Source organism: Mixophyes fleayi, chromosome 2 (genome assembly GCF_038048845.1).
Source record: "Mixophyes fleayi isolate aMixFle1 chromosome 2, aMixFle1.hap1, whole genome shotgun sequence".
Taxonomy (NCBI): Eukaryota; Metazoa; Chordata; class Amphibia; order Anura; family Limnodynastidae; genus Mixophyes; species Mixophyes fleayi.
The window spans coordinates 224,234,609-224,258,121 of record NC_134403.1 but is presented as its reverse complement, the minus strand read 5'-3'; the positions used below and the strand labels follow the sequence as shown (position 1 = coordinate 224,258,121).

At 42.2% G+C, this 23,513-nt stretch overlaps 1 long non-coding RNA gene across 1 annotated transcript; it reads left to right on the top strand.

Annotated features, from left to right (window-relative positions):
• Nucleotides 1-15,222: 15,222 nt before the first annotated feature.
• LOC142138684 (uncharacterized) lies at nucleotides 15,223-22,751 on the top strand. Its single transcript, XR_012688091.1, has 2 exons — nucleotides 15,223-16,063; nucleotides 21,215-22,751. It is a non-coding gene; the product is annotated as an uncharacterized LOC142138684 (long non-coding RNA).
• The last annotated feature ends 762 nt before the right edge of the window (nucleotides 22,752-23,513 follow it).

The window sequence follows — 23,513 nt, the reverse complement described above, 5'->3', positions numbered from 1 at the left end:
TTCATCATCGAGACTGTTAGCTGATTCCCATCCGCTGCCTCCGTGCACTACAGTCTTCAACCTGCAACTCGTCTGTGTTTCATCATCGTGACTGTGAGCTGATTCCTATCCGCTGCCTCCGTGCACTACAGTCTCCAGCCTGCAACTCGTCTGTGTTTCATCATCGTGACTGTTAGCTGATTCCTATCCGCTGCCTCCGTGCACTTCAGTCTTCAGCTCATCTCATCTCTCCCGTGTTTCCTCGAGACTGCTGCTATTATTGCCATCCGCTACTCTCCGTGATCAACAGTTCCAGGTCTACTCTGCTCTCCCGTGTTCCATCGCTATTTGCACCTGCTGGTTGCTATTGGTTACCTCCGTGTGTCCGCAGAGTCCTGCTGCTGCTGCTGTCAGCGCTAATCGTCCATCTACTGCTGATCCGCTCTCCACGCCTTCCTGTGTTCCGCTGGTCTCTACCCGCCTGTCAGCATTGGATTCGTGTCTCATCATTTATCCCTCTGCTAGACCATCTCCAGTCTCCTGGGTCCTCTAAGAGTCCAGTTCCACGCTCTACTGATTCCTGTGGATTCGTGTCCCTGTGGGTCTACTTACCTGTGCGCTGCACCTACTGACCCCCGCTTCATCTATCCAGGGACTTCTCATCCTGCCGGCCTCCTGCCGCTCAGGTATCTCTGCACTCCTGTCTGACTGCCTGCTTCTGAACCACGGTATGCATACTTCTCATTGACTGTGCTGGTGTATTGCATATCTTGCTGGACTGTGTTGGTTCTTCTCTGGAGTTTACTATCCGCTGAGTCTATTGCCATTAGTGACCGTATTATCTTGTGCCGGATTACTTCAAGAGACTTTCTATATTTGCAGTGCTGTTCAGTTATTCATATATATATATTGTGCATATTACTGTGGATCGTATTCAAGGTGCCGTGTTTATCCTGTGTTGCAGTCTCTCCCCGTGCACCTCCTCACATATATATTCAGTGGTACAACTTGCTAGCGGCAGACCACTGATCCCTGTTTCCTGTATCACCTGTTCCAGTATCCTCTCACATAGCAGTGGTACAACTTGCTATCGCAGACCACTGACTCCCCGGATACCTCCACTTGGATTCCATTCCTTCACACAGACAGTGGTACAACTTGCTATCCGCAGACCGCTGACTCTCATCACCTCCTCATTTCTGTTGGACATTCCTCCTCACTATAGCAGTGGTACAACTTGCTATCGCAGACCACTGACTACCTTCACGTGTCCTTGTCCATACAGTTTCTCGTGTATTATTACCTCCATATTACCAGTGCTGCTAGTCATAGACTTTCCTGAGCATCTCATCATCTGCTATTTCCTGTTCCGTGATCACCCTGCTACCAGAGTACCATATTACCACCTGCATTGCTCTGGTAAGCCTATCACCTGGTGATCCCTGGGTAAAGACTCCTAGTGCCCGTGACAGTAAGATCAGGCCATGACAGACCCAGATACGGAACCTACCGCCAAAGAGATGCTGCAGCATCTGGTCAGCCGTGTGGAGCAACAGAATGCCCGCCAACAGCTGTTACTTCAGTGTTATCAATCGTTAACCTCCCAAGGAACATCTGGACAGACTGTGACAGCTACTATTGAAGCTCCTGTGCTTTCCTCCGTTTCCCCAGTGCCATCCCAGGTGTCTACAGCTTCCACGCTTCACCTGCCTACTCCGTCAAAGTACGATGGAGACCCCAAAACTTGTAGGGGTTTCCTTAACCAATGTTCAGTCCATTTTGAGCTCCAACCTCAAAATTTTTCTACCCATCGTTCCAGAGTGGCCTATCTTATCTCTTTGTTTTCTGGACAAGCCCTGACTTGGGCCTCCCCTCTGTGGGAGAGAAACGACCCAATACTACAAGATAGTGCCAAATTCATTTCTACATTCCGAAGTGTGTTCGATGAACCAGGTCGTGTGACCTCCGCTGCTTCCAGCATCCTCCGTTTGCGACAAGGATCTCATACAGTAGGCCAGTACGTCATTCAATTTAGGATCTTAGCCTCTGAACTTCAGTGGAACACTGAAGCCCTAGTTGCCGCCTTCTGGCAGGGGCTCTCCGATAAAATTAAAGATGCACTGACTACCCAGGAGCTTCCTTCGTCACTTGAAGATTTGATCTCTCTTTGCCATCGTGTTGATATGAGATTTCGTGAAAGAGAAGCTGAGAAAACAACTTCTGCTAAAGCACCTCTTCGTTCAACTCCTCAATTTCGTCCAGTTTCACCCTCTGTGATTCCCATGGAGATAGGACGTTCCAAATTATCTTCAGAGGAGAGGGAACGAAGAGTAAAGAATAGACTGTATCTATTGTGCTGATTCCACACATATGCTCAGCTCTTGCCCTAAGAGATCGGGAAAATGCCAGGCCCTAACTAGTTCTGGAGAGGTGAAGTTAGGGTCCCTGGAGTCCTCTCCATCTTCTATGAAATCTAAAGTCTGCGCTTTTGATGTTACGATTTCCTTTGCTACCAAAGCCTTTGAGTCACAGGCATTGATTGATTCCGGAGCAGCAGGAAATTTCATTTCCAAATCATTAGTGAATCAATGGTCTCTACCAGTGATTACGTTAAAAACACCCATTACTGTGACGGCTATAGATGGATCACGTCTCATCAACGGTCTCATCACCCAGAGTACGTCTCCAGTAACACTTCAGATTGGTGTTCTGCACCATGAAGAAATATCGTTTTTAATCCTTCCAGTTACGACAAGTCCGATTGTCTTAGGCCTTCCATGGCTTCAGTGTCACTCTCCCCAGATTGACTGGCGCACTCCCCAAGTTACGTCTTGGGGGTCTGAATGTTACCATCGTTGCCTTTCCCAAGTTATTCCTCTCAAAGTACAGCAATCTTCCATCTCATCTTCCTCACCAGGACTCCCTCCTCAGTATGCTTCATTTGCTGATGTGTTTGATAAAGCTCAGTCTGAACGTCTTCCTCCTCATCGTTCTTGGGATTGTCCGATCGACCTTCTACCTGGCAAGACTCCTCCCAGGGGTCGGGTCTATCCACTCTCGTTGCCTGAAACTCAAGCCACATCTGAGTACATACAGGAGAATCTCCAGCGTGGGTTCATTCGACCTTCCACCTCTCCCGCTGGAGCTGGGTTCTTCTTCGTCAAAAAGAAGGATGGATCACTACGCCCTTGCATAGATTTTCGTGGACTCAATGCCATTACTATCAAGAATCGGTATCCCATTCCGCTGATCACTGAGCTATTCGATCGCATCAAGGGAGCTCGTATCTTTACTAAGTTGGATCTTCGTGGTGCCTACAATTTAATTAGAATCCGTTCCGGTGACGAATGGAAGACAGCGTTCAACACCAGAGACGGGCATTACGAATATCTGGTAATGCCTTTCGGGCTGTGTAATGCCCCCGCTGTTTTCCAAGGCTTCATCAATGAGATCTTTCGGGACTTATTATATGTATGTGTCGTTGTCTACCTGGACGACATATTGATCTTTTCACAGGACCTGCCTTCTCATCACCAACATGTGGCAGAAGTCCTCTCCAGGCTACGGAAAAATTCATTGTTCTGTAAATTAGAAAAATGTTCATTCGAGTTGCCCCAGATTCCATTCTTGGGGTATATAGTTTCCGGAGTTGGCCTGAAGATGGATCCAGACAAGGTGAATGCTGTACTACATTGGCCCCAGCCAACTACTCTTCGTGCTATCCAGCGTTTTTTAGGTTTTGCCAATTACTATAGACGCTTCATTCAAGACTTTTCTTCCATTGCATCTCCTATTGTGGCCCTGACTCGGAAAGGGGCTAATACTAAGCAATGGTCATCTGAGGCTCTCCAAGCCTTTCAAATTCTTAAAGAGTCCTTCTCTTCGGCTCCCATTCTTCGACAGCCTGATGTGACACTCCCCTTCTTCCTAGAAGTAGATGCCTCTAATGTGGGCTTGGGAGCCATTCTCTCCCAACGCTCGGAACAGCAAAATTCCATCCTTGTGCCTTCTATTCTCGGGGTCTTCTGCCCGCAGAGAAGAATTATACTATCGGGGACAAGGAGTTGCTGGCTATCAAAGCTGCATTAGAGGAATGGAGATACTTATTGGAAGGAGCTCGCCATCCGGTGACGATCTTCACGGATCATAAGAACTTGTCATATCTTCAGTCTGCCCAATGCTTGAACCCTCGTCAAGCAAGATGGTCTCTTTTCTTTTCCCGTTTTGAATTAATTATAACCTTCAAACCAGCTGCTAAGAACAAAAAAGCTGACGCTTTATCTAGAGCTTTTGTGACGTCCTCTGATGTAGAAGAGGTTTCCAACCATACTATTCTAGACCCCAAATGTATCTCACTGGCTGCTTCATCCACCAAAATGCTACCATTTGGGAAGACCCTCGTGCCTTCTACTCTAAGGAGGAAAATCCTTTCGTGGTTCCATGCCTCTCGTTTTTCTGGACACGCCGGTGAACACAAGACCTTTGAGATTCTCTCTCGAAGTTACTGGTGGCCTTCAATGAGGAGAGACGTCAAAGAGTTCATTGCTTCCTGTGAGTTATGTTCCCAGTTCAAATCCTCCCGCAGAACTCCAGCAGGGTTGCTGCGACCACTACCCATTCCGTCCAAACCTTGGACCCATATTAGTATGGATTTCGTTACCGATTTACCACCTAGTAAGAATCATAATACTATTTGGGTGGTGGTAGACAGATTTTCGAAGATGGCTCATTTCGTCCCTCTGTCTGGTTTGCCTTCCTCGTCTATTCTGGCTGAACATTTCATTAAAGAAATCTTCCGTATCCATGGATGTCCGTCTGAGATTGTGTCAGATAGAGGAGTACAATTCGTTTCCAGATTCTGGCGAGCCCTTTGTAAAACCTTGGGCATACGATTAGCACTCTCATCTTCTTACCATCCGCAATCTAACGGACAAACTGAACGAGTCAATCAAGATCTTGAGACTTTTATAAGGATGTTCTCATCAGCCAATCAAGACAACTGGGTAGAATTGCTTCCTTGGGCTGAATTCGCCCATAACAACATGTACCATGAGTCATCATCCAAAACTCCATTCTTTGTGGTCTACGGTCACCATCCGTCTTTTCCGGAATTTCCTGCCCTCCCGCCCACCCAAGTTCCTGCTGTGGAGTCTGCTTGTCAGACCTTCAAAAACATCTGGTCTCAGGTCAAAACCTGTTTAAAGAAGACATCTAACAAATATAAGTCTTTCGCAGATAAGAAGAGGCGGGCTATTCCACCACTAAAAATTGGAGATCGTGTCTGGTTATCTACCAAAAATATTCGTTTGAAGGTTCCATCTATGAAATTCGCCCCTCGTTTTATTGGTCCATATAGGATCATTCAAGTAATCAATCCAGTATGTGTTAAACTTCTTCTTCCTAAGAATCTTCGGATTTCCAATGCCTTCCATGTGTCTTTACTCAAACCTCTCATCATCAACCGTTTCTCAACTCCTCCCTCAGCTCCGCAGCCAGTTCAAGTTCATCAGGAGGAGGATTTCGAGATTACTGAGGTATTGGATGCAAAAATTTTGCGAGGAGTCCTCCGTTTCCTCGTTCATTGGAAGGGCTTTGGTCCTGAGGAGCGCTCTTGGATCAAAGCTGAAGATCTTAATGCTCCTGCCCTTTTGAAGAAGTTTTATTCCAAAAATCCGGACAAGCCCGGTTCCAGGCGTTCTGTGCCCACCTTTAAAAGGGGGGGTACTGTCACTCACCGGACTGTGAGTGCTTCTTCCCGGACATTTAGGAACCGTGGTCGTCCTCCATCCTGAGGGTCTGCGCATGCGCAGCCCTTTCTAATCCTTCAGTGTATGTCCCTTTAACTTAATTGGCAGATCAGGCAACACTCCCTATATTAAGCACCTGTGGTCAACACCACGTTGCCTGATCTTGGAGTCTCATTCCCCATGAGTCTCTGAAGGTGTTCCTGTGTTTCCTCGTGTATTCAGCGCTGCTGATTTCTGTGGTTTCCAAACCACTTCTACCTCTGTGGTTTCCTAACCACTTCTACCTCTGTGGTTTCCTAACCACTTCTACCTCTGTGGTTCCCATACCACTTCTACCATCCTGTGTATCATCGTGACTGTTAGCTGATTCCTATCCGCTGCCTCCGTGCACTACAGTCTTCAAAGCCACTTCAACTCTACCATTTATCATTGTGACTGTTTGCTGATTCCTATCCGCTGCCTCCGTGCACTACAGCCTTCTCTCCACATCCACTCACCTGTTCATCATCGAGACTGTTAGCTGATTCCCATCCGCTGCCTCCGTGCACTACAGTCTTCAACCTGCAACTCGTCTGTGTTTCATCATCGTGACTGTGAGCTGATTCCTATCCGCTGCCTCCGTGCACTACAGTCTCCAGCCTGCAACTCGTCTGTGTTTCATCATCGTGACTGTTAGCTGATTCCTATCCGCTGCCTCCGTGCACTTCAGTCTTCAGCTCATCTCATCTCTCCCGTGTTTCCTCGAGACTGCTGCTATTATTGCCATCCGCTACTCTCCGTGATCAACAGTTCCAGGTCTACTCTGCTCTCCCGTGTTCCATCGCTATTTGCACCTGCTGGTTGCTATTGGTTACCTCCGTGTGTCCGCAGAGTCCTGCTGCTGCTGCTGTCAGCGCTAATCGTCCATCTACTGCTGATCCGCTCTCCACGCCTTCCTGTGTTCCGCTGGTCTCTACCCGCCTGTCAGCATTGGATTCGTGTCTCATCATTTATCCCTCTGCTAGACCATCTCCAGTCTCCTGGGTCCTCTAAGAGTCCAGTTCCACGCTCTACTGATTCCTGTGGATTCGTGTCCCTGTGGGTCTACTTACCTGTGCGCTGCACCTACTGACCCCCGCTTCATCTATCCAGGGACTTCTCATCCTGCCGGCCTCCTGCCGCTCAGGTATCTCTGCACTCCTGTCTGACTGCCTGCTTCTGAACCACGGTATGCATACTTCTCATTGACTGTGCTGGTGTATTGCATATCTTGCTGGACTGTGTTGGTTCTTCTCTGGAGTTTACTATCCGCTGAGTCTATTGCCATTAGTGACCGTATTATCTTGTGCCGGATTACTTCAAGAGACTTTCTATATTTGCAGTGCTGTTCAGTTATTCATATATATATATTGTGCATATTACTGTGGATCGTATTCAAGGTGCCGTGTTTATCCTGTGTTGCAGTCTCTCCCCGTGCACCTCCTCACATATATATTCAGTGGTACAACTTGCTAGCGGCAGACCACTGATCCCTGTTTCCTGTATCACCTGTTCCAGTATCCTCTCACATAGCAGTGGTACAACTTGCTATCGCAGACCACTGACTCCCCGGATACCTCCACTTGGATTCCATTCCTTCACACAGACAGCGGTACAACTTGCTATCCGCAGACCGCTGACTCTCATCACCTCCTCGTTTCTGTTGGACATTCCTCCTCACTATAGCAGTGGTACAACTTGCTATCGCAGACCACTGACTACCTTCACGTGTCCTTGTCAATACAGTTTCTCGTGTATTATTACCTCCATATTACCAGTGCTGCTAGTCATAGACTTTCCTGAGCATCTCATCATCTGCTATTTCCTGTTCCGTGATCACCCTGCTACCAGAGTACCATATTACCACCTGCATTGCTCTGGTAAGCCTATCACCTGGTGATCCCTGGGTAAAGACTCCTAGTGCCCGTGACACTGTCTATTTGACAGCTATGTTCTCCCTGGTGTGACAGCCATGTATGGTTGTGCGTGTAAGTGTGGACCTTACTAGCAGCTACTTCCGTTGGTAACTGTGTCCCTGTATAAAGTCCTCTATGTAGTGTCCTAATCATGTGCTGGTATTGCTATAAAACGATTTCTCAGTCACCTCAACATCGCCCTCTAGACTAGAAAATTCTAAAGACCAATGTATATCAATCGATTTTCCCTCTGCCAACTCACATGTCATTTTCAGTACCTCATATTCAGCTACTTGACTAAGTGGGAAAAGGCAAAGGGGTCTCTTTCTATAACACTTTCTTCAAATATAACAGTATCCAGTACATGCCTGTCTAACAGTGAAAATTATAAAACCTGAAAATTCTACATTTTCTAGGGTTTCACATTGTCGTATCTTGTGGTAAAAATCCTACTCCAATGTTCTACACAGAGATGCATATCTGTATGCCTATCCTCTAGCAATCTCCTGTCTCCACCCTTTGTGCATCCATAAAAAGGCACATTTTTGTACAGGAGGCACGAGCCAAAACAAAAAACAAAACAGATATGCAATCTATAACACATGAATCGTATTTCCACAACAGAACCTTTCTGCTTAAAATCAGCAGTTTCTATACACATGAAAACAAAACCCCTGACTGTTTCTGTAACTTATGTCAATCTAGTGTGTGTATCTCTGAATTTGTCTTATGTAAAAACATAAAAATATGTTTTAGCCCCATTGTTGAGACTGTGTCTGATTTTATCTCTACCAGAGCAGAGAGAGAGAGAGAGAGAGGGAAAGAGAGAGAGAGAGGTAGAGAGAGAGAGAGGGGGGGCGGGAGAGAGAGAGAGAGGTGGAGAGAGAGAGAGAGGTAGAGAGAGAGGGGGAGAGAGAGAGGGAGAGAGAGAGAGAGAGAGAGACTAGCGTTTGTGTAAAGAATGAGAAATAGGAAAGCAATGAATGATGGGAATACAAAGGTTTGAATACAAACATACATGTAGAAAGGGAGATTTTTACAACAAAATGACAGCTGGATTGGACTCTGACTCTATGGGGAAATGGCTGTATTCATTCCACTGTTCCCCTTAGCTATTTGCTAACTATGACCCCTCCCCATACTTGACTAGGGGTTCTTAACAGTGCAATCCAGTGTCGTCCGTCATTTGTTCATTAAGAACTCGGTATCTCATTGACTACATACCTTTTCAACGGACTTTTCTAACTTATAATAGAGAAATGTAAAAATGTACTCTTAGGGACTCATATTTTCTCTGAAATACATAAAACGATATTTTGGAGCAAAGTATGTACATACTTCATTGTTGGATTATTATTATTATTATTATCGTTTATTTGTTAGGCGCCACAAGGTTTCCGCAGCGCCGAACATGGTACAAACAGTAGACTATACAGGGTAAAACAGTACAGGACAATAAACACAAAGTACCAGTACTTCAGAAACTCCAAGCAGGCAGATACAGTAGAGACGGAGCAGAAGAACAGGTATGGAGACAGGAGGGAAGAGGGCCCTGCTCATTCGAGCTTACATCCTAAGGGAGGGTAAACAAAGTCAGGCACAAAAGGGAGCCAGTGAAGCAACGGGGAGAGAGGAAAGGAGCCAGGGGAGAAACAGAAGGGTGAGTGGTTAAGTGGATGGTTGGTAGGCCTTAAGGAACAGGTGAGTTTTAAGTGCCCGCTTGAAGGAGCACAGATTGGGTGAGAGACGAATGGAGCGAGGGAGGTCGTTCCAGTGAAGGGGTGCAGCACGGGAGAAGTCTTGGATTCTAGAGTGGGAAGAGGTGATCAGAGTGGAGGAGAGGCGGCGATCATTGGCCGAGCGCAGGGAGCGGGCGGGAGTGTGAATGGAGAGGAGGCTAGAGATGTAAGGGGCAGTAGACTGAGAGAGAGCCTTGTAAGTGGTGGTGAGGAGTTTGAAAAGGATTCTGTAGGGGAAGGGGAGCCAGTGTAAGGAAAGACAGAGAGGGGAGGCAGAGGAGGAGCGGCGTGAGAGGAAGATGAGTCTTGCAGCCGCATTGAGTATAGAGCGGAGGGGGGAGAGACGGGAGTGGGGGAGGCCAGTAAGGAGGAGGTTGCAGTAGTCTGGATAATGATTCTCAGCCAAACAAATTATCATGAGTCACTGCAGCCTAAAACAAAAGAGTGTTCCAATTGTCTATTGTTAATTAGTCTTTCAAGAGTAATTCTTCTATTTCTCTATCTCACCCCTTTTAAACACTTGTCTATACTTCTTTTGTGTCCCCTTTATCTGTGAAAAGAAAAACAAGATAGTTATCTTAAAACAGCAAACAAAACAAACATTTCTATTCTTTGCCGTCGGCTAGTGATTTAGGAAAACAAACATGTGACAACATAAAACGAACAAACAAAATCAACAAAGATTACTTTTAAAAAAAATAAGTTTCTTTCTACATTTTGCACCTTAATGCTCACCACAGATTAACTCTAGAGTCGGTTATATTTCTCCCCCAGAATATTAGTTGTTACAGAGTGTGCAATCAATTAAAGGGGAACCTCTGAGAGAAGTGTACGCCTCCTTTGTGGATATCTATGTGATTTCCAACCCAGGTATTCATTCTTCTCTCTACACAGTTCCTACTCATGTGTCCCTTCTTATGGCAGTAGAAGCACGTCCCTGTCATGTCTGCACAATGTTTTGCTAGGTGTCCTATTTTATTGCCTTGAAAACACTTCCTCAACTCGTGTTGTTTCTCTTCCTTTTTACAATCTTTCCTAATGTGTCCTTCTTCTCTGCAATTGTAACATCTCACTATTCTGGGTTTCCTGTTATGTGGGTTGTATTCTGGTGGTCGTGTGTGCAGTCCCTCTAGTGCTGGGATACTTATCATCATTACCCTATCACTTAGTGTCTCTTTCTGTTTGTTTATACTTTTATCATGTTCTATAGCTGACTCCCTGAGAGCACTTACAGTGGTTCCTTTCCAGTATGGTAATGAAGTTTGCACCCTTCTTTTCAAGTTTTCCCTGAGGCCATCCATTAGAACTTTAACAGCAACCTCTCTGTAATATAGATTATCTTTTATGTCTGGTACCCCAGTATATTTGCCCATTGCTATCAAAGCTCTGCAAAAATAGTCTGCTGCATTTTCACTATCTTTTTGCTGGATACTAAAAATTTTACTCCAGTCCACTATCACTGGGAAATATGTGGCCAACTGTGTCATTATATGTCTAATATTGTCCTGATTATCATCCTCGGTTAAGGATTCATCCTCCTCCAACATACAATCCTTAATGAACTTTTGTATGTCAGTATTGAGAGGAAGACAGGTCTTCAATAATACTCGCCAATCGTTATTAGTTGGCTCATACACATTACCATAATATCTAATAAACTGCTGACATTTGGTCAAATCTTTCCTAGGATCAGGGAAATCAGACAAAATTGAAAATGTTTCAGACCTAGTGCATGGATCATGCTTTGCTACATGTTTTAAGGGAACATCACTATTCTTGTCTGCTTTCCCATTGGGAACTGCTGCTGTGCAGACAGGATGTAAGTCTACCAAATCACTGAAACTAGTTGCTGAAATTGCTGCTGCAGTACAATGGATGTCTCCCCCTGTGTTAACCTTTTCATTATTCTCACCACTTTCAGCAGCTGCCCCTGCTGGTGGGACCGTTCCTCTTCTTTGTCCTGAAACATTACTTTTAACGTTACTTAAAACAACATACAACTTACTAGTTACAGTTTTTACATTTTTGGTATTGGCTGTACTTCCCGCCCCGATCGAATTTATCGGGGGCGTGTTTGCGCTCAGTTCGCCACGCTTTGCAACGCACACTTCCGGATTGCTTGTTTCCGGTACGCTTACTTCCGCTGAACACGTGTTTTTCCTTACACTCACTTCCGCTGTGCATTCGCTGCTCTGCCACGTGTTACCTTCCATTTGCCACGATTTTAAACAATGATTATGTGCATTTCTCACTTTCGTTGACTTAATCAACCGTACTTTATTTTTTACGGTATTTAGCACCTCTGCATTAAAACTCCCTGTTGTTGGGAAAGGCCTATCACAATCTTTGGTCATTTCGACCCACGTGTCACAATACACAGTTGCGTATGCACCATATTTTGCACACATGAGAAATCTTGCTGACTCAATAAGACCTTCCTTAGGCAGTAAATTGGCAATCTCTAGCGTATGCCTAGCACCCATGTTGCACAATATACTTTCTACCCGGAACACAGACACACCGCAATGCTCTGTTCCTTCCGGCCAAATGTGAAACACAGACACACCGCAATGCTCTGTTCTTTCAACTAAATAATTTCAACTCTGTTGCTATACTCACCGCTAGAGATCTATTATGCTCGGTGAACGTATTTCCTTTAGCCGCGCTCACTCGCTTTTCTCGCCCCTGGCGAGGTTCCCTAATACAGAAATATCACTGTGGGCCCCAAGGGCTATCAGCTCCTCGATACCCTGGCTCAACCACAAAAATCTGATGAGTTTATTATCGCTGGGAGCGCAAGTTAATACAATCAACCTGCCTTTCCAGTATAATTCCTCCTAGCTGCTTCACCAATTCGCACTAACGGTGTGATCGGATCGCACTGCCTACCAATACTAATTATTAGCAAACCTTGCGATCTATTGGTAGCGCTTTGCGAAAACCCGGTTTTCGCATTCGGTATACCTGCCCTGTATACCGTCCTTCAGTTGGGCAATCCGCCTCATCAGACAGCAACTGAGCACCTCAACAATAAACAGTGTATCTACGTTACAAAATCGCACACTATACACCTTTTCTGCGCAGAAAATTGAAAGTTCCCAACAACCGTAATAATGTCTCAGAGGCTTTCACAAGTAATTATACTATGCATATAATAACTATCAAAACAATTGTTCAACCACGTGGCAAATCTACCGGAAGTTTGCGTACGCACAGCAGGAAGTACACATACGCACAGCAATGCAATACACTTTAAACCATTAAAACGACAATAAAAAGAAACATTTTTCTTTCTTGTCCCTAGATTCTAATTAGCGTTCCTTCAGTCTATGCAACAACGGACATTCGGTTTCGCAACACACAGTGAACCACAGGTATTAGACGCATTACGTTCTTTCCTGCTTTATGCGACGCGTCCGTCAATCCACCCTTTGTTGAGGAACCGAATATCGTAAGCGTTGCATACCTGCCGGTAATGTAACTCCTAACTCAAGAGCCCCCAAATTATTAAAGTAATTCTATCGTTTTAAAATAAGCATTGCCCAATCAATTGTATGTGTGTCCAAAGCACATGGTGGTTTATTTTAGCAGATGTAAATAGTCAACAATTCAATACATTATTATATTATGATACAGTACAGTACAGCACAGCCAATACCAAAAGTTACATACATACATACCGCTGCAATCGCTGCGCTTCCATGGGTCCCAATGGAACAGTGTATCTGTTAGATAACTGGTCAGAGTAGACTGAGACCCTGGTGGGGGATGCAGCTAATATATACAGTCAATGTTTCATTGTAAACAATAGAGATGACGTAGATTGTTTCTATAGGTCCAGACGTTGGGTGGGTCCAGGCCAGACAGGTAATAGGTTGATTCAATCTAAGGAATCCAAAGGTGGGGGTCTTCTGTCCAGGGGGTCTGCTCCTTTTCATAGCCAGTATCATACAAAGGTTTACTCTCTAATATCAATAACTAAAGTATGCAATGTGCGATCTCTTCGCCGACTGCACCGGACAGCTGCTGATGATTAGGGCTTCAATATGATATCAGGCATGACACCTTTCCTATTACCTAAACCTTTAATAACACTACAATGTACATATAATCACTATATATATATATATATATATATATATATATATACATATATATATATATAGACTAATAATAAACCGAATACTATCTGCTCCTGAATTACAGTGTAACAGAACCAATATGAAATTATATAAATAACTAACTGTTGTAATGCGAGTGTGTGCGTGCGTATTTTACCGTGCGAACGCACCACGCCACGTACCACATGGCGTACGCTTCGCAATACGCACGGCAAACCAATATTAAACCAATATACTTTCGTTCATCCAATTATACGACTTCAACAACTCTTTTCTACCTTAGAATGTGTGTTTTTCTAGCCACAAAATCTAGTTATGATGTTGTCTTCCTCTCCCTCTGCAGACACATCAACAAATTCATCAGCAGGTTCCTGCCCTACCGCATGATTGTCAAGTTGTTTGGCTGTTTCTGTAAATTAAGGCATACAGTATGTGCAAGAATATATTTTTGGACAACAATATATGGAAGGGTTTCTGATTTTTTTTTGTTTTGTTTTGTTGAGTGTAACAGGTTAGTATAATAACAGTATTGGGTTGATGTATTGAGGGTGGCAGGGTGGCAACCATTATCCTTATGATGAACCTGTTGAGTATACTATAGGACAATAAATATATTACATTTTGAAGATTGTTATGCTGTGAAGTAAAACCATGTTGTATTCACATGGCATATTCCACTAATTACCTTTGTCAGACTGTTTGCTTTGATTTGAACACATTTATTATGCTTTATTATTGTATAAAAGTAAAAATATGGGTAAAGTCATACCTATACTCACCAGTTTGTTGCTGTGCTGGAGGTCTGTCACTGCCATGTACATTAATGCCCTCTATGACCTCCAGTAGCAGGATTTGCCTAAGCTCCTCATCATATGTTGTGTATTCCATTACCAGTGGTTTCCCACCACTTGTAGCTGCCGCAGCCCTTCGTTCTTCAGGCAAGTTCTTCTGATGGCAACACTTAATGTCTGAGAATCTCTTTCCGTGGTGGGCAACAGTCCACTTTAAGGGCCCCACTGCATTAACAGCATTACAGATACCAACGCATAGATGTTATGTGCGCTTATTGGGATCCTGGCTGCCTGGCTCCCCAAAATGTGCTCGTAACAGGGGCTAATGTTAGTCATTAGCACACAGATCTCATCATGTGAAAAACAAAGACTTGACAGGACTTAAAGTTAAAAAACACACTAAACAGTAAGAAAATCAGACAAATAAGTAAAAAGACAACAAAATAGAACAAGACAACTTTCAATAATCGCAAATTTTAAAGAACCTACTGCTAGCTGCTAGAACATTTCCAGATATTTTTTGTCTGAGGGAGCAAAGAAAATCATATATTTAGTGAAAATTACCTGTGTCCAATAGGAAGTGTTGGGAGAAGATTTTGGATATCAAAGAGTGATCAATAAGCTAGGACTGGAAGATTTTTGGCAAATGTGACAAAAATTATGGCTCCTGTTCCTTCTGCATTGCTGGGTAGTACATACATAGTGTGTATGTAATTTTGTAGAGAACAGCTAGCTACAGTTATTTGTAGGAATTTTACTTTATATAATACCTGTTTGAGCATTTCTGATAAGACAGAATATTTCTATAGTTACATTGGAGTACATTAAAAGTGATTATTTTATTCCATACAAGGAAATGTATGATAGGTCATTCGAGTACCACAACAAAAATTAATATGGGTCTTGTGAGAGTATAAAATAATTGATAGTTATTAAGATGTACAAATATATGGTAAATGCCTTAAAAAAAGAACTATATATAGGACTACGCTTTGAAGGAAAAAAACAGATTCTTCCTATGGAACAAGACAGCAGCAAGATGCCAGACTGAAGCAAGCAACTGGCAGGAAAAGCATGTAATGCTGAACAGAGGATGTGGGCTTATATGTATATTTGCTGAGCTAAAGAGATTTCCTTATATGTCCTTGTTGTTAACCAGTTAATGCTGGTCACTATGTATAAATAAAGGATCAGTTTGCATGGACCCTCAGAGCTGATTTTGAAACTGCAACACCTCGTTTGTGTTTTATTCTTCACTCTCCTGTTAACAGCAAAATACCACATAGGAAATCAGGTTATCAGAGATCAATAATGAGGGCACCAAGCCTTGGTACCCCGACATTTTCTGGGGACTTCGTCTGGGATACTCAACATACCAGCCCAGGACTGACCAGAGACCTCCTAAATCTTCAGGAACAGCAGAGAAAACCGTGCGGTGAGCAGTCAAAGTTTTTTGCATTTGCAACTCACTACTCCATCTGCTCTTCCTGTAAGATATAAGGTGGGGTTCAGTAGGGGATGGTATAACGGGTATTTGAACAAATTACTGAATAACCTGTTTTCCTGATATATATTTGTTTTTTTGTGAAAAATAGATAAGTGAATGTATGTGTTTGTGTCGATACAGGATATATATAAAAGGATGCAAATACATAACTTATTGATTGACCTTGATAATCAAAAGCATTCCTCTATACTTGTTGCTGAGACCTCGCCTTGTTTTGTGTAAATGATTGTCCTTGGGTTTGAGAGGTAATTATAAGAACCCTTCGCTCCTGAAAAGATTGAGTAATAATTGTACTAGTATTAATATATTGTTTCATAAAAACATCAAAGGGAGCTGAGGGAATCAGAGATATGCTGTGGGGAGTATAAATGTCAGAAAATAATCTTAGTTGTCCAGACTGTAAATGTGTTGTTATAATTCAAAAGGCATTGACAATACAAACTAGTAAATTGATAGCGGTGATAGGAACTGACACTGATTGTTCAGTAACATATGGTAAACATAAGGAGGGAATTTTTAATCCAACGATATATACAGCAATAGTTGGAATTCATGGTTGTCCAGACTATCTAAAAACCCAAATAGGATTGGGATGGTGGCTAATATATCATTTTTTAGAAGGATAAGGCCACCTACATGTCTATTAATTAATAAAATATCAGTAAAGTATGTACCCAAGTTGATCAAGAAATACATAACAGGATTTAATTGTAAAGGTGTATAAAATTAGAATAACAGTCACTTCTCAGGCACACTAGGGGCCGGTATTCCCATAACTGCAGTAATGGGGGCCCAGGGCAGTAAAGGTATGATGGTATAGACATCATACACTATTGCGGATCTAGTTAAGGAAAGAGAAGGTATTGTGGCTGTTAGAGAAATCTATATAATCTTTAGGAAGGCGGGATTGCCAGATTTTCAGAAAGAATATAGTATATAGATTACTAGGAATAATAAAGAACACCAAGTATCAGCATGGGTAAGGGCATGTAGACATATAGAACAAGAACAAATGTTAAAGTAAGAGATGTTAGAAGACATCCAGGGACATACAGCTGTAAACTTGCCTCCTACTCAGCCACCCCCAAGTGCACCATCAGACCCACATAGTCACCCATTAGAAGGGACGTCAGGACAACTACCCCCTGTAAAGGAAATTGTGATATTTTTAATTAAGCAATATATAGCTTTCATAGATAATGTAGAAGTCAATTAGTTAAAAATGACTAACTACAGACCTTCGTAGGTAAAGAAATTCCAATTAGATAAACAGATTTAAAGGATGAGCGGTTATGCTTTAAAAATTTGGATATAACTCACTTTCAGTAAAGATAAGCAAGATAAGCTGTCTGTCCTGCTCTAAGTGAGAAAGATTTACAGATGTCTTTGTTCAATTGGTTGCAGGTCATAGCTACAATTTAAAGGATTTTGTTTATTATTATAGTATGTAACCATAAGAGGGTATGCCAGGTTTTATGTATAAATATTAGTATACCAGTTTCAGTAAAACAGAACTGATTAATCTAGACAACAGTGTGAGTCTCAGATCAATTCTCCAGTGTGCACCGTACATCTGAATTAGAAGGGATTTTACTGGTGGCAAAAGGTCTATTGCCTTTAACATACTTAGAGGCCACAGTGAGCTTCGAAAATCTTCCTGAAAAACTGTGAAGGAGTCGGGGAGAGGCAGAACTAGGAACGACAAAACCGCGGTGGGTAGAAGTTTTATTCTGCTCTAAAAAGGTCGTTGTTATTTCTGTGTCTTCTAAGATTCATCAGTTTGATGTGAAGGTTCAAGAATACTCACCCTTCTGGTTCTGATAAGATTCATTGTTTGTATTTGTTATATTTTGACATATTGCTTTATATGTCTGTTGTTGAAGAAAGGTGTACAATAATATTTAAATTAGCCACTGAAGGATTTAGAGTTAACAGTATTTGTGCTGGTAGAAATTCGAGAAAGCCTTTTAAATTCAGAGGGTCATTCTATTTTTGGCTATTGGAACTTGAGAATTGCACTGGACTATTTTTAGCTGCAGTCTTATTTTTCATATATTCTCTTTTGCGCCAGATAAAATACTTTTTGTATTGGTTGTGCAAAATGAATTAGGAAAAAGAAAAGACAAATTACACATTGTGCATATTTTTGTTTTAGTTTTTGTTATGTTTCTGTCTTACAACCTGTGAGTGAGAGACAGAGAATGGAATGTCTTCCCCTTCCTATTCTGTGTAAAAGACTTCAGTGTGTTGAGAAAGGGAGGGGGGATATGAGCAGAGGGGGAATGAAGTTGCAGATTCTCTCCCCAGTTTGTTCAGTGTTCAGTGTGAAAGAGAAGGATTTATTTGACAATATATGTGGTTGATAGAAAAAAAGGTTTTTCACGTGTGCTTCGGTAATTCAAGAGTAATTGAAACATCTCAGCAGTGGTAACAACCTAATTGAAGCTGAAGCTAATTGAATGCTGGGACTTGTAGTTCCACAACTCTATGCTGTAACATATCAGTTATATTTATTTTTTTTCTTCCTCTTTTAGCAAGAAAGAGAGTGTTTTGTGGATTACTGAAAGAATAATATTTTCTGCTTTTCCATTTTTAAACTTGTATTAGTATAATTTTACCACATTTCTGGATATTGATTTGAAGGGATTTTTGTTAGTAATTTGACTTGTGGTACAATGTTAAGATTCCAGCTAGGTCGTTTTAGCCTATTGTAGGTGCAAATGATTTTTTTTTATTTTTTTTTGGGTGTTGCCTCTATGGATAAATGTATGCCTGCTGAAAGTATATTCAGTTGAGAGAATGTTAGGTGAACATTTGTGTGTGATTTAATGTCAGACCCCTAGACCAGGTGAATTGAAACCAAAAGAACCTCCTGCCCCACCCGCATACAACGATATGTTGGATGCAGGAGATTCAGTGACACAGGCTATTTCACAGAGTCAAATGAATGAAGCAGCTGTTGAATAAAAACAAGACACTCTTCTAATATGTAGATAACTTATTACCATGTTGCCAAATGAATGACAGGTGTCAGGAAGAGACTACATCATTAATTAACTTCTTAGGGCAGAAAAATTGCAAGGTATCACCCACAAAAATAAAAGCAGCGCAGAGTAAGGTAATATTTTTAGGACATTGTATCTCACAAGGTACCAGACACCTCACACAGGACAGGATAACTGCAATCCAGCAGGTAAAGCCACCACAGAACACCAAGGAATTAAGGTCATTCCTAGGTTTGGTAGGGTACTGCAGGGAATTGATTGCCGGAGCATCCCTCCTAATGCAATCCCTCTATGATGCTCTTAGTGAGGTAAAAGGGTCCAGGATATATTTAACTGAATCACAACTAACATCATTTGAAACATTAAAACAAGCCATTGTGCAGGCACCAGCGTTAGGATTACCACAATATGATAAGCCATTTACCTTGTTCTGCAATGAATCTAAGGGACATGCACCAAGGGGTCCTTTCACAGGTACACTCACATAAACAGAGACCGCTGGCTTACTATTCATTACATCTAGACAGTATCATAAGAGGAGCCCCATCCTGTATAAGGGCGGTGGCAGCCGCAGCCTTACTAAAAGATAAGGTGTCAGATATAGTACTAGACCACCCCTTAACTATACAGGTCCCACATGCAGTTACAGAAATACTAAACTAAGCAAGAACAAAGCATCTGTCCACAGCAAGGCTCACTAAGTATGAGGTGTCATTATTAAGTCATGCACATGTAACAATTAAAAGATGCAGTTTTGAACCTGCTACACTGTTTCCAGTTAAAGCAGGTTCAACAGAGGGGAGAGAGGTGGGTGGGGACCTACCCACCCTTGATGAATCAGAAAGGGAGAAATGTATCAGTACCAGACAAAATACACACAAAATGTTTCCCTTTTCTGAGTCACATGACTGTGCTGAACTAATGAAGCTAGAAATGAAGGAATTAGAAAATGTGACAGATGTCCCTATACCTAATGCAGATTGGAACTTATTTGTTGACGGTTCCAGGTATTATTATGAAGGGTCACCACACACAGGGTATGCTGTGACCACCCTGGAAGAGACTTTGATACAACAACCACTCCCACCTTTCTGCTCAGCACAAGAGGCGGAGTTGCATGCACTCACTGAGGCATGTATAATGGCAGAAAACCAAACAGCTATCATATACACAGACTCCAGGTGCGCATATGGCGTGGCCCATGACTTTGGGCCAATATGGAAGAGCAGGGATTTTGTGGGGTCAGCAGGAAAACCTATCAAGCATGCAGAACAGATAAGGGCTCTGTTTAGAGCTCTGCAGCTACCCAAGAAGGTAGCTATATTGAAAGTCCAGGCACACACTAAAGAAAAGACTAAGGAGGCTATGGGAAATGCCAAGGCAGATGCTGCTGCTAAACAGGCAGCACTTATGCCCAGGGTGCAGGTCTGTCATGTGATACAGGGTAAAAACCCTATAGAGCCTGTAACCCTTGACATACTGCAAAAGTTCCAGGAACAAGTCTCCTCAATAATAAAAAAAAAAAAGGCATGGGAAAAGGAAGTGCTACATGTCAGGGAGTGCTCTGGAGAATAGATAATAAGTATTGTCTGCCCAGAAGCCTATACCCTATGATGACTCAATTGGCACATGGGCTGGTCCACAATTCTAAAGAAGCCATGACCAATATTGTCTTACGACATTGGGTAGCACCAGGATTCAATGCAGCTGCTACGGTATATGCAGCAGCCTGTGTGATATGCGGAAAATACAATCCAGGTCAGGTAGTGAAAACACCACAGAAGGACACACCAAAGCCATTGTACCCATTTCAGAGATTTCAGATTGACTATATACAGCTACCTAGGGTAGGAACATATGAGCATGTCCTTGTGTGCACAGATCTATTCTCAAATTGGCTAGAGGCCTGGGCAGTGGCTAAGGCAACAGCTAAAAACACTGCCAAGAAACTGATAAGTGAGGTAATTTGCAGGTATGGAATACCTGAAACAATAGAATCAGACCGAGGATCGCATTTTACGGGGAAAGTAATGCAAAATATAATGAAGGATATGGGGATACAGCAAGCCTTTCATACCCCATATAGGCCACAGGCAAGTGGAAAAGTGGAAAGATTGAATGGCACATTAAAGTTAAAAATTCAGAAAATGATTGCAGAAACAGGATAAACCTGGGTAGATTGTCTACCTTTAGCTCTATTATCAGTTAGAACAACACCAGGAAAGAAGCATAAGTTGTCCCCTTATGAAATATTGTTTGGGGGAGCCCTGAAGACAGGGTGTTATTTTCCTCAGCAATTGCAACATAATCATGCAGATCTAACTGATTATTTAATACAGCTTACAAAGATAATGACTAATGTGCACTCTCAAGTTTTCTCCTCCATTCCAGATCCAAATAACGATACAGGAACACATGCCTTGTAACCAGGAGATTGGGTCTACCTAAAAAGGCACATGAGGAAAACTTTGGAACCCAGATTTGATGGTCCATATCAAGTGGTCTTGACTACTCCCACTTCTGTTAATTAAGGAGGACGAGACACCTGGGTCCACGCATCTCACTGCAAAAAGCTGACAGTGAAAATTGAAGCACCATGAATCCTTTTTGTGTGATAATGTGCATAGCACTAGTAACAGTACAGATAATGTATATACAGATGTATACGCCAGGAAAAAAAGTTAAGAAGGTAGACTTAACCAAATGTGCAGGTATGATATGGAATAAATCAAGTAATCAAGAAGAATGTGTGATGGTAGATGTAGGAACAGGAAGTAGTAGAAGAATGATTCCATATCCCTGTTGTAAGTTAAACTTTACATTTACTGGTGCATAGGAAGTTTTCAGACATACAGTATACTGAAGACTGAGATAATGTGTAAATTCCTCATATTGCCTGTCCCACTCTATGCCCAGGTCGGTGGAACACAATTATGGACCCCGCAGATAAGAGGGGAGTATATAGATGATAATAACAACACACATAACTTAGGATTGTGTTCAAATACAGACAATGGAATAGTGTGCTCTCAAAACACTCAAGTTTATGAACCTTGTAAGCTAGAACATCCAACTAGTGTCTGTAATTGGGAGCTCCATGACAGGAGAAATGATATGTTTATAGAAGTAGCACCACAAATAGTGTGCTTAGTAACCCATGATAAACAAACTATAGAAATGTATAACTTGACTAACCCATTTTCAGGATGTATCCAAAATGTTACTCATCTAGTAATGGTTTTGATCCTGTTGATTGTGTGGAATTGTTATTTGTCCTGTAAGTTTAGGAAAATGGTTAATCAGGCCATGACTCCGGTACCAACATATTTTAATCAAACTCAAAAAGTATGTACCTCATGTAAACGGAAGAACCCCTATCAAGCAAAAATAACATGTGTATACTGCAGTAAAATACTGCTAGGGAAAGAATAAATGATGCAAGGATACTTTCTCTTGTGAATGATTAATTCTCTATCTTCATGGAGACATTAGGTCAAAGTCGGGGTAAATGTAGCTTGAGATTAGGTAGCCCTGTATCATGACATGATAGGAAGGGTCAGGAAACACATGTATATTTGTTTAATGTAATAAAAGAGGGGATTGTGAGAGTATAAAATAATTGATAGTTATTAAGATGTACAAATATATGGTAAATGCCTTAAAAAAAGAACTATATATAGGACTACGCTTTGAAGGAAAAAAACAGATTCTTCCTATGGAACAAGACAGCAGCAAGATGCCAGACTGAAGCAAGCAACTGGCAGGAAAAGCATGTAATGCTGAACAGAGGATGTGGGCTTATATGTATATTTGCTGAGCTAAAGAGATTTCCTTATATGTCCTTGTTGTTAACCAGTTAATGCTGGTCACTATGTATAAATAAAGGATCAGTTTGCATGGACCCTCAGAGCTGATTTTGAAACTGCAACACCTCGTTTGTGTTTTATTCTTCACTCTCCTGTTAACAGCAAAATACCACATAGGAAATCAGGTTATCAGAGATCGATAATGAGGGCACCAAGCCTTGGTACCCCGACAGTCTGTTGCTGGAATAAAATCTAGATATACAGGGAACAGGGTCATGACAAATGGATAACCATTGTACTTAAATCTTGTTGACAGAAAACCCCAAATTTAAGAGCCTAAGCTAATATCAACTTGAACCAAAGAATAATAGTGCAATTATGTCTTGTGATTAATATTATTATTATTATTTTTATTATTATGTATGACTTATAAGGCGCCACAAAGGGTACGCAGCGCCGTACATTACATATACAGAAAACAGAACCAAGACACAACATGATACACAAATATATACAAACACAGGTGACAGGGTAAAGCAAATCAGATTATATCTGACAGATAGTGAAAGGGATGGTAGAAATCAGCAAGAAGTAGGCCGAAGCTTAATAAAACAGGGAAAACAGGGCTAGCGAGGTACAGAGGGTGAAGGAACAGTAGAAGGAGCACACAAGGAAAGAGGGCCCTGCTCATGAGAGCTAACAACCTAAAGGGAAGGGGAAGACAGATAAAGGGTGGTACTAACTAGGGAAGGGAGCTAGGACAAGAAAGTTAGGAGGACTGATAGACTTGAATAAAGAAATGAGTCTAAAGGGCACGCTTGAAGCCTTTGAGAGTAGATGCTAACCTGATGGAATGTGGAAGATCGTTCCACAGCAGGGGAGCA